This window comes from Bos indicus x Bos taurus, chromosome X (assembly GCF_003369695.1).
Source record: "Bos indicus x Bos taurus breed Angus x Brahman F1 hybrid chromosome X, Bos_hybrid_MaternalHap_v2.0, whole genome shotgun sequence".
In the NCBI taxonomy this organism is placed as follows: Eukaryota; Metazoa; Chordata; class Mammalia; order Artiodactyla; family Bovidae; genus Bos; species Bos indicus x Bos taurus.
In genome coordinates, this window is record NC_040105.1 from 85,439,277 (window position 1) to 85,450,865 (window position 11,589).

Sequence of the window (11,589 nt, forward strand, 5' to 3'; positions counted from 1 at the left end):
GCAGAGTTTTAAAAAGAAAAGAAAATATAGCCCTTTCCATTATGACCACCCATAAGGAGAAATTCATCACATGATTTATGTGTAGAGACCATATTTGTGGCTATAATGTTTCAGTTATAAATTATTCAGCATTGGAGAGTTCCCTGGTGGTCCAGTGGTTAGGACTAGGTGCTTTCACTGCTGTGGCCCTCAGTTCAATCCCTAGTCAGGGACCTAAGACTGTGTATGCCATGTAGCACAGCCAAAATAAGTAAGTAAACAGACAAATAATTCAGCATCAAAGAAGGGACACCCTAGCTTTAAGATGATTATGTGTGTGTGTGTGTGTGTGGTGTGTGTGTGTGTGTGTGTGTTCAGTCATGTCCAACTCTTTTGTGACCCCATGAACTGTAGTCTGCCAGGCTCCTCTGTCCATGGGATTTTGCAGGCAATAATAATGGAGTGGGTTACCATTTCCTACTCCAGGGGATCTTCCTGACCCAGGGATCGAACCTGCATCTCTTGTGTCTCCTATGTTGGCCGGCGGGTTCTTTACCAATTGAGCCACCAGGGAAGTTCCAGGACATCATTAATTTAACAGCCAAAGCCATTTTTTTTTTCAAAGCAGCAAAGAGCAATAATTACTGGCCATCAGTTCGAAGCCTTTAAAAGAAAAAACCCATTTATATTAGATAGGATCTAAAGTCATTTTCCAAATACCAAGATTTTGAGGTAAATGGGAAACCACAAATAATAACTGGCTATAGTTCAAATGCAGACTTCCTGGTGGCTCAGAAGGTAAAAGTGTCTGCCTACAATGTGGGAGACCCAGGTTCGATCCCTGGGTCAGGAATATCCCTTGGAGGAGGGCATGGCAACCCACTCAGTATTCTTGCCTGGAGAATCCCAGGGACAGGAGAGCCTGGTGGGCTGCCGTCTACGGGGTCACACAGAGTCAGACATGACTGAAGTGACTTAGCAGCAGCATCCATCCCTAGAGGAGAAAAGTGGCCAGAGATTTTTAACTAGCACATGTTGGAGGATGTCAGGAGACTTTTCCAGCACATCCAACTCTCAGAGCATTTCTCCTTTCCAGATGTGTCTTCTCCATCTGTAAAATGGGTACCAACTATCACTGCTCTTTCATAGCCCACAGCATGCTCAACCACCCCCAAAGGATTTAAAGGTTGCTACTGCTGCTCTCACTCTTCAGACTAAAGACAGTTCTTAAGCCACACAAATGACTGCTCTGATATCCACCTTCTCCTAATCCTACGTGTGGCCTAAAGCAAACACCGAAATTCCCTTGACCATACCTGGATGTTGGCAGCAAAGAGATGCAAGATGATGAAGCAAGCCCAGGCAGAGTGACAAGAAAAGCTACACCTGTACCTGTTTGTCACTATTCCCTTTGCAGAGGGTGACATCACTGTTTATTCTAATAGAATAACTCCTCAGGAGGGCCTCAAACTTGTTCTCTTTGCAGGAAGGCAAGTCGGAGAGAAGCTGACTCCTACTCAGTGCTCAGCCTCTGGAAAATTTCTGGAACCAATCTAGCTGACCTCTGAGTTCAGTGAGGATACAGCAGTAGCTTTGTTCCAAATGTCTTACAACATACACTCTAAAGTTCCTTTGCCATTGTCTGTTGCTGCAGTGGCCACCAGCAAAATGACCCTAAATAGCCATTCACTTCACAGTGAATTTAGAGGGACTTGATGCTGGAAAATGCTTTGACACAGTTCTAGTTGGAGAGGAACTAAAAACATGGTTTGCTTAAATAATTGAAGGTGAAATGTGTTATTGCGTGTGTTTCACATGCAGTTAGGGATTTCTGCCCCAGCCTTGGTGATGCCAATTATGAGTTCCTGCCTAGCACTTGAATTTAAGATGCAAACCTGAATTATCAGAAGATCCCAAGAGGAGGAATAAAGTATACTTTGATATACTGCATGTGGAGTACAAATTGGTTTTAAAAAAAACACTTTAGAAAGCACTTTAGCAATGTATATATATATATATATATATATAAAAAACTGAAACAAACCCAATCCCAGGAATTCATCTTAAGGAAATAGTGAGCAAACGCATATAAATAGAGTCCACAGACGTCATGATGGCAATTGTTGAAGTGCTCACAAAGGAACAGAGTGGCAAGTGATTATTTTTTAAAATCGTAAACATTCTGTGTGATGAAAGACACTAAAATCAAAGTCAAAGATAAATATAGACTAGTTACTGTATTTGCAATATAGATCACAGTTAAATTATTACTACTCAAAATATAGAGAGATTCTGTTGATCACAATGAGAAAGAACAACCCAGTAGAAAAATAGGCAAAGGATATGAAATGCCAATGCAGAAGAAGAAATGCAGATGTGCCATACACATACTTCAGCCTCACTAGCACTCAAAAAAAAATACACAAAGGAAAAGGAGACTTTTTTCCAGCAATCACTTTGTCAAAGATTGAAAGGATCAACCAACCTAACTGAAATGGGTGAGGAAGAGCATGGAGAAATGGGCCATTTTGGGGGGAGAAGGTAAGTCACCATCAAGTTCCTGGAGGCAAATGAGCAGGCTCTCTAAAAATAAAAGAGATGTGCAAACTAAACTCTTTGAACCAATAAGGTCACTACTGTGAATCTGTGTGTGTGTTCAGCCACTCAGTCAAGTCCCACTTTTTTGTTGATCCAACGGACTGTATCCCGCTGGGCTCCTCTGTCCATGGAACTTTCCAGGCAAGAATACTGGAATGGGTTGCCATTTCCTCTGGTGGAATCTTCCCAACCCAGGGACTGAACCTGTGTCTCCTAAGTCTCCTGCATTGGTGGGCAGATTCTTTATCACTGAGCCACCTGGAAAGTCCACTGTGAATTTACACTACAAAAATTCTGGCCACAGTATGGAGAGGCATATGTAGAAGGAAGTAGGCTGCACCAGTATTTAATGATTTGTAAAACTTTGAAACAATGTAAAAATTCACCAATAAAGCTTGGATTAAAAAAAAATTAGGTCACAACTGGATGACAGAATACTATGCAACTGCTAAAAAGAATGAACTAGCTAGATGTATACTGGCAGGCAAAAGACCCCCAGACACAGTTGTCCAGTGAAGTGCACACTATAGAGCAGTATATGGTGTCTTGGTCACATCTTTTATGACTATTTTAGGCACATGAATACATATATGAATATTCATAGAAACACACACTTAACTATACATACCAAACTGTGAACATAGTGGGTAATCAGTGGTGGAGAGGCCAGGAACATTCTACTTCATATTCCTATTTTTACAAGCCATAAGCATGTATTATTTTGATCATAAAAATGCTTTCTTTAAAGAAGAAGTGAGGCAAGCTGTACCACTCCCCCACAATGTCCAGCTCCCACTCCAAACCTCTAAAAATGTCCCCTTCAAGGACATGGTGTTCCAGAATCTAAGACAATTTCTAATTCCCAAAGACATGAGCTTTTGCTGTTTAGAAGTTGAACTAGGACGAGAAAGTCTGGAAAGAGGTAGAAGCGTTGTTGCCTTTTTTCAGAAGAGCTTGTTTCATGTAGTGGTGACATTATGGACATCCTTTCTAGAACGATCTCCCTCTCCCATTCTTCCAAGTCTCCCACCTTTCTTTATGCCATGCCTCCTTTTCTCCTTATCTCTTTCATAATGTTGGGAGAAAGGGAAATGGCTAGCTCATTTCAGTTCCTTTTTTGTTTTTCCTTCAACTCCAGGATTCAATCCCATTCTTTCATCCTAAAGAAATTTCACTCTAACCTCTATACCACTCCAGTCTATTTGGCACAAGGCTCATCCCAGTACTTCCAATTTCCCCTTAAATAAGACTGACAATTCCAGCTCTGGGAGTCTTCAGAATTTAGGGAGCATCTACATGTGATCCTAGGCTGTGTACCAACACCAACAGCCAGCAGACCAGGAGCTACAAACCTAGATGACGCTGGCATTACATGCCTGTGGTAGCGGATGTGGGCCCTTCCCTGGGGAGTGCATCAGTAGTTTTCATCAGGCTTTCAAGGAAGTCCTTGGTCCATGCAATGTTAATAATGACCAAGGTAGAGGGACTGGGATGATTTAATCACCCACTGGGTATCTTGGCAGAACACCCAGGCCTTAGGTTTCCAGCTGGCTGCATGGCTTGGTGAATCAGACAACCATACGCTCAAAAGGAATGGAGATCCGGAGATACAAGGAAGCAGGCCTTTGAGGCCTCCCAGAGAAACCTGTTCCTCTGCTACAGCCCACACAACTCAGCCTTGGACATGACCTCCAAGTCCCACTGAATGAGCCAATCCACACTCAAATATACAAGACTATAGCTGGGCAGGCTCCTTTGTACATGGAATTCTCCAGGCAAGAACACTGGAGTGGGTAGCCAGTCTCTTCTCCAGGGTATCTTCCCAACCCAGGTATCGAACCCAGGTTTGCTGCATTGCAAGCAGATTTTTTACTGTCTGGTCACCAAGGAGGCCCCATACAAGAACACAGCTGGGTATGAAGCTGTGTAAAGAGCATAAGGAGGCAGCAGATCTGATTTTTAGCTTTTAGGAGGACTTCCGTTCTGACCTATGGTAGCTGTGTGGCCTTGGGTAGCTTACTGCACTTCTCTGGGCCTCATTTGCCTCATCCAAAGAGAACGTTTGAATCAGGTGAACTTCACGAGGCACTTGCAGCTCTACCATGCTATGACTCGCCCCTCTCGAATAGGCATTTCCACTAAGCTCTCCAGGACAGAGAATGACTTCACTCTCACTTTCCAGCATCACATCTTAAAGTCACACAGTTTCTTCTTGTGGTTGAACCTAAATCCTTCCTACTGCGATGGAAGCTTGCCGCTTGCATGTGGGAAATTGCTGGTCCATGTACAGAGCACGGTAGACTGCTAACTCTAATGCCCTCACCTCAGTCTCTACCTCAAACCCAGTCTGCAATGATTATTTAGTGGTTAATCCTCAAGAACTCTATCCTTTCAAGGCAGCTTGTAAGGAAAAGAAGGAATTAACAGAGAGTCACGGGAATCAGGAAGGGTCAATGGTCATGAGAGTGGTTTTGCTTTTGCTTTAAATTTCCTTAAAGATGGCCATGACTTCCTACTGGCAAAAGGGACCCTGGAAACTGGTCAAGAAACCTCTCCTGTGAACAGGACTCTGGTCCAGATGGGGCACTGGGGCCACTGGAGAGGACCCCATAGCATTCAGCTTCCAAGATGGTCCTTTAGAACTGCTTCTGCAGGAGGATGAGTCTGAAGGATAAAAGCAATTTTCCAACTACATTTAATTCCCACCTCCAGGGCTCTCTGGTCAGCAGGGTGCATTCAGATTGACGGGATTTCCTTGAGGCTGCACTGATGATACCTCTGGACCAGGAAATTAAAGGCCATGCTGAAAGTGTCAGGATGTGAAAGGAGTAACCCCAGAGAACTGAGTCACCCAAGGTTGGATGAGGATATAGGTTTTTTGCAGTCAAAGCAGAGCAGAGAACTGAGGCAGACTGCCCAATAAGGCAGCAGAAAAACAGGACTAGGGCCCGAACTATTGAGATAATTGCCTTAATTCTTCACTTCCCTTTCATAATAACCTTGAGTTTAATAGAGCCTTTCTTCTAAGGAGCTCAAAATACTTGCAGGGATATTATCTTAGTTGTCATCACACCATCACAGTCAGTGAGAGCAATGATCATTATCAGCTTCATTTTACACATGGGGGAAGGAAAGCCTACAGGGCTGAAGGGAGTCATCCAAGTTTACTCAGCAAGACAGTGACAGCCGCCAAACTCAGTGCAAAAATGCTCTTGCCTGGCATTGCCCAAAGAATGTTCTTCCCCACATCAGCTCCGCCAAATGCTTGCTGGAACACCAGGTTCTGTGGGCAAAGATATACACTGGCTTAGTGATGGCTTTTAGAAGCCCTGCAATAAACAAAACTGTTTCTGTTTAAGCAAGAATTTCTCAAAGTTAACTTAACCACAAAACTCAGTGGGTGTGAGTGGGGGGGATGGGTGGGTGTGAGTGTGTGTGTAACACCTACTACCATCCTATGGAACTAGTCTTTTTGGAACCTGCATTAGGAAGCACTGTCCTAGCCATTAGACTAATCTGAGTATCACCATAGTAACAGATCACTTCCGTTCTAGCCCAAGCTGTAGAGGATGTCTCTTAGAGAAACGCCCCATACCTTCTGATACTGACAGCCAGTGACCAAAGGACCTTGATGCACCCAAAGGACCTCAGGGCATCATTTCCTCTGTAGCAGGGCACTGGCCAGATGAGAGGAAGCCGATTCAAGCTTGCCTACTTCTGCTGGCACACCACACCTTTCAAATAGAAGCCAGAGCTATTTTGGGTCTTCATTGAAGGGAGTAAATGTCTGGGATGCTGGCCCAAACGTTCAGGGTCCACACTCTTAAGTAGCAGAATATTGTGCCCACCAGGCACTTCCAGTAGAAATCATCCATCTCTTAGGTTCATTCCTAGTGCCATTCATCAGCCCATGCAATCAGTGCCCACACAACAAAACAGAAGACTCAGAATCTGCCCCTCTTCTGGCTTCATTGCATGAGTATTAGAGTGGTCATCATATATCCATTTTAGAACTAACATACGACACAGAAATATTGTGCTATTATTAATTACCAGTGACACTACTAAAAGTACCTAAAATGTAAAACTCCCTGAAGACTCTGTCCTGATTAATTTGTATTTTATATACAATTCGGGGCTTCCCAGGTGGCGCTAGTGGTAAAGAATCCACTTGCCAATACAGGAGACATAAGAGACATGGGTTTGACTCGGGTCAGAAAGATCCCCTGGAGGAGGGCATGGCAACTCACTCTAACATTGTTGGCTGGAGAATCCCATGGACAGAGGAGCCTGGTGGGCTATGGTCCACAGGATCTCAAAGAATCAGACACAAGTGAAGTGACTTAGCACGCACGCATATACAATTCAAATGATAGAAGATCACAGAGGATTTCATATTTACTACTGCCATTTTCACGTTTTCTTTTAGTGTTTATTAAACATCCACACCATGAGGGAAAACACTTCCACTGAAATTGGTAAATTTGTATGCAAAAAGTAATGTAATACAAATATACCTTTCTGTATCCATCCATTGTTATGGGAACAATTTTGTATAAATTGCTTTTTGGTATAATATTCACTGTAAAGGTCACAGGGGCACTGTTATTTAAGATGATCTGATTATGAATCCTTTTGTAAAACAACAAATTCTGCAATGTGAATACTGTCCCCATCTAGTTCATTTGCCTTGCTAATCCATAATTACATATATCAGATTTGCTTAAAGCAAAACACACTAATATTAATGAACGAGCTAGACATTTCTTAAGATGGGGATGTATTCTGATCTGTATCAGTCTGCAATACCGGCTCCTTTTAAATTCACTATTAATCACCATCCCAGTCCAAGGAGATTCATCCTAACTTTGTTGAGAATGTAACAGTGACCCATCCAAGGATTCCTCTATCTTTATATATGCTGTCACTTCAATTTAACCACCTGGTGAATTAATTCTTCAAAACCCATTCAAATGTCACTTCCCCCATGAAACCTTTCTTGATCTTCTCCCCACTCCTCTAGGCAGGCTTCCCTCTTCCATGGTCTTACAGTACCCTGCCCAGGCCTTGTCAAACTCTACTGTAATTATCTGTTTACACCTTCTCTCTCGCCTACCAGACTGTACACTCCCTGAGAGCTGAGATGATGTTTCATTCATTTATTCATTTCGATACTTCCAATACCTAACACCTCTGGTGCATAGCAGGTGTTTAATAAATGTCAGTTGTTTGACTAAATGATCACTGTTCTTAATTGTACATTTTTCGACCCTGAAAAACAACACTTTATTAAAATCATAAATTAAAATGTCAAAGAGGAGGCTTACTAGTTTTGTTCATTTTTATTGAACTCTCTCTCTTTGGTAAAAAAAAAAAATTGCCATGCCAATTCACACCTTATGGATCAACCAACAAAAAACCCTCTAAACCAAATTCACAACTAATGCATAATGCTTTTAGTATGTCCGTTTTCTCCAAACATAATACAGCTACGTCCTAACCCACTGCTAACATCACTGCAGTAAAGACATGAGGATTCACTAATTAAAGGGGTGGGGTGAGGAAGCGGGGTGGGGGGAGTTACTGCAGGGATCACTGTAAGAGCTTTGTATCCTCATTGGCTGAGAAGAGAAGCCTGTTAAGAAAGTTGGGCATCTTTGGGGGAACAATAATGATGTCCAGTAGGACTTGGCCAACCTGGCTAGAGATTCCACATCCAGAATGTCCTAAGCGACAGCCCCAGCTGGGGGGATTTCCATGACTTTGAAACCATCATTACCCTTCTGATGTGGACAGAACAGGTTGGACCTGATCTGCCTGTGTGTTACTGCAATCTGGCTTGGCATGGGATGATACCCAAGGACATGTAATGCCAAGAGTAGCCCAGCCCCGTGGTGCAGACACACACACACACACACACACACACACACACACACCCCACTCCAATTCACGCTCAAAAACCCCACACAAAACCTGCACCATCTCCCTCCCAAATTTGCATTCCTGTGTGCCATCACACACAGGGAGTGCCCCTCACATTCCCTCACTTCCCCAGACTGCCCCATCCACACCCCACTCTACCGGCAGACTGTAGCCTAGCCTGGAACTGGAAGCTGGTGGGGACTGGTTTTGTTGTAGGCAACAAAGCCTCATGCACCCAGGCGTCCCGCTGACTCTATCCATCTCTCCCCGCCCCCACCCATGAGCGCCTCCAACAAGAGAAAGCTCAGCTCTGGGAAGTGGATGTGGGCACTGGGGGCCCAAAGAAAGAGAGCTTTAGAGGTGGGCAGGGTCACGAGTCCGGGCAGCTACCGAGCTCTCTCTCCATGAAGCCACAGGGACGGCGAACTGGCAAAGGGACCGGACTGCCCTCCCACTGCATCGCATCCCATCTATTCATAGAAAAAGACCAAAACCTGAGAAATAATCTATCCTCCCGTCTGCCCCGTGCCCTACCTACCCCCCCGCCCCAACGGCTCTTGGAGCCACTGGCGTTCCAACAGCCTGCAACAAAGCGCCCCTGACACAGACCTGTTCCAGCCTCTTCGTGGCCCGAGTGGAGGGGAGCCGTTGCCAAGGGTTCTGTCCTTCGGCGCCGGGCAGCAGGCGCCGGGGATGGAAGGAGGAGCAAGTACTGGGAGAGGAATGAGGACAAGAGGGGATGGGAGTCACAGCAGCCGCGGCGGTGGCCGTAGAAGGAGGAAGAGGAGGAGGTGGACAAGGAGGAGAAGGAGGAGGCGGCGGCTTCTGTGGCAGCTGCGGAGGATGCTCCGGCGAGGGGCAGGGCTGGGCGCGCGGGGCGTGGGCTCACGTGCGCCCCATGGCCTGGGGATGCGCGCGCGCCTGGGTGTATAAGAGCATCTGGGTGTATTTTGACTGCGATTATTCCAATTCCGACCTAGTCTGGAATTTATGGTTCCTGCAGCCAGGCGGAACTGAAGCCCTTTCAGTCTCCCAAACCTGATTATGCTGGTCTGGGGATCGGGGTTGGAGGTGCAATGAGCGAGATGGGGGAGAAGGGGCTCAGCACTAGGGTGCCAGGCCTGCCATTAATGAACACGTCCTTACCTTCAGTCTTCTTTCTGGGCACTGATAAATTGCATCCTTTAACACGTATCTTTGGAAAACCTATAGCTAAGGAGACTAGACACCAAGAGACCAAGGACAGTCACCATCACATGGTATTGAGTGAGCTGCTCGCTATGTCGGCGCTGTCTGGACTACCCAGAAGGCAATTTCTGTTCTAACTTGGGGTTAACTTTCGGGAGTTGAGGCGCCATAACTTCATACAGGATCTGAGTTTCCGCCTTTTCTCCTGTCTCTCACTCCATTGCCAAATCTCTGTGCTTGTACCAAGGTGTGAGGGTAGGTGGGTACTAAGTCCAGCTTCAGCCCTGTCTGACCCTATGGACCATAGCCCGCCAGACTCCTCTGCCCATGGGATTCTCCAGGGAAGAATACTGGAGTGGGTTGCCATGCCCTCCTCCAAGGGATCCTCCCAACCCAGGGATCGAGCCCACATTTCTTACATCTCCTGCATTAGGCAGGTAGGGTCCTTACTGCCAGCGCCACCTGGGAAGCCCTGTAACCAAGGTGGCATGCAGTCGGTTCTCTACTTTTTAGTCTGCTCATCCAGCCAGTATTATCCAGATGCCTGGTTTCACTGGTGTCAAGCAGTCACTTCGTCCTCATGCCACTCTCCCTCTAGAAGTGGGGCACTCAGTTTAGATGAGAACCAAGACTTGTTTCCTGGAAGTCAGAGGGGTGAAGAATATCAGGCATCCAGCTGGAGACTATTTGGATCTGCACCCCTCAAGCTAAGATAAAGTGAATCCAATTGAAAGACACATAATTTTTCTCCATGACCGAATCCTTGATGAACCCCTTTCTTTGAGCCCTGCTGAAGGTCTCCTTCCCACTCATGACCTTTTGAGCATTCCAATTCATCTTGTCCAGTGGCTTCTGCTTGTAGATTAACAAAGCACTTCCTAATAGTGGTATCCCTACCATGTCACCTCTGTGAATTAAGCAAGGAAAATATAATTATTTGCATTTTACAGATGAGGAAACAGATTTAACAAAATTAAGTGTATTTGCCTAACATTATGAGGAACCATGTACCAAGGGCACAGGATAAAAATCTTTGGAACTGACCAAGCCCCATAGCAACTGTTGTCATGAGCCTCCGGATCTAAACTGACCAGTTCCCCTGACCCCGTATTAGGTAAAATACCCACCCTATAGCATCCTAACCAATCACCTAATACCAGCATTCCAGTAGGAATTTTCTCTATCTTAAGGCTATAAAGATTGAATGCTAGCCTGCTTAAAGGGTTTGGCTCTTCCTTGAGCCAGCCCCCTGTTCTAACAGCATCTCCCCCTCTAATAAACTTTACTCTCCTCTCATTCTCCCTCATCTCTGGAAATTCTTTTCCAACCCGCACATGGTCCACAACACATTACAGGCTAATAAGGGCTCTTCAAGGGTCACTAGTAGTAAAGAACCTGCCTGCCAATGAAAGAGACTAAGAGATGTGGGTTCAGTCCCTGGGTTGGGAAGATTCCCTGAAGGAGGGCATGTCAACCCACTCCAGTATTCTTGCCTGGAGAATCCCATGGACAGAGGAGTCTGGTGAGCTATGGTCCATAGGGTGGCAAAGAGTCAGACACGGCTGAAGTGACTTAGCACATACACACAGGCTAATAAGTGGCAGATCCAGAATTGGGACTCAAGTCTTCAGATTTTTAGGGCAAAGCTCATTTTTTCCCCTTGTCTTTTTTTTTTTTTTTTCCTGCACCATGGGCCTTGTGGGATCTAAGTTCCCCAGTGACCAAGGATCAAACCCAGGCCCTAGCAGTGAAAGCACTGAGTCCTAATCACTGAACCACCAGGCAATTCCCAAAGCTCCTATTTTAAATGACACCTTGCAAAGAAATTTCAAAATCATCTATTGATCTCCATGTTGGAAGGTAATGGTTTAGTGCATTGTCTAAATAGAAATTAAATAAAAT

At 45.2% G+C, this 11,589-nt stretch overlaps 1 protein-coding gene across 1 annotated transcript in view; it reads right to left on the reverse strand.

The window, feature by feature from the left end:
* PAK3 (p21 (RAC1) activated kinase 3) overlaps nucleotides 1-9,363 on the reverse strand; it is a 429,164-nt gene extending 419,801 nt beyond the window's left edge. The window contains exon 1 of the mRNA XM_027535196.1: nucleotides 9,109-9,363. The gene's annotated coding sequence lies outside the window, so the exon portion shown is untranslated. The remainder of the gene's footprint in view (nucleotides 1-9,108) is intronic.
* Between the last annotated feature and the right edge of the window lie 2,226 nt (nucleotides 9,364-11,589).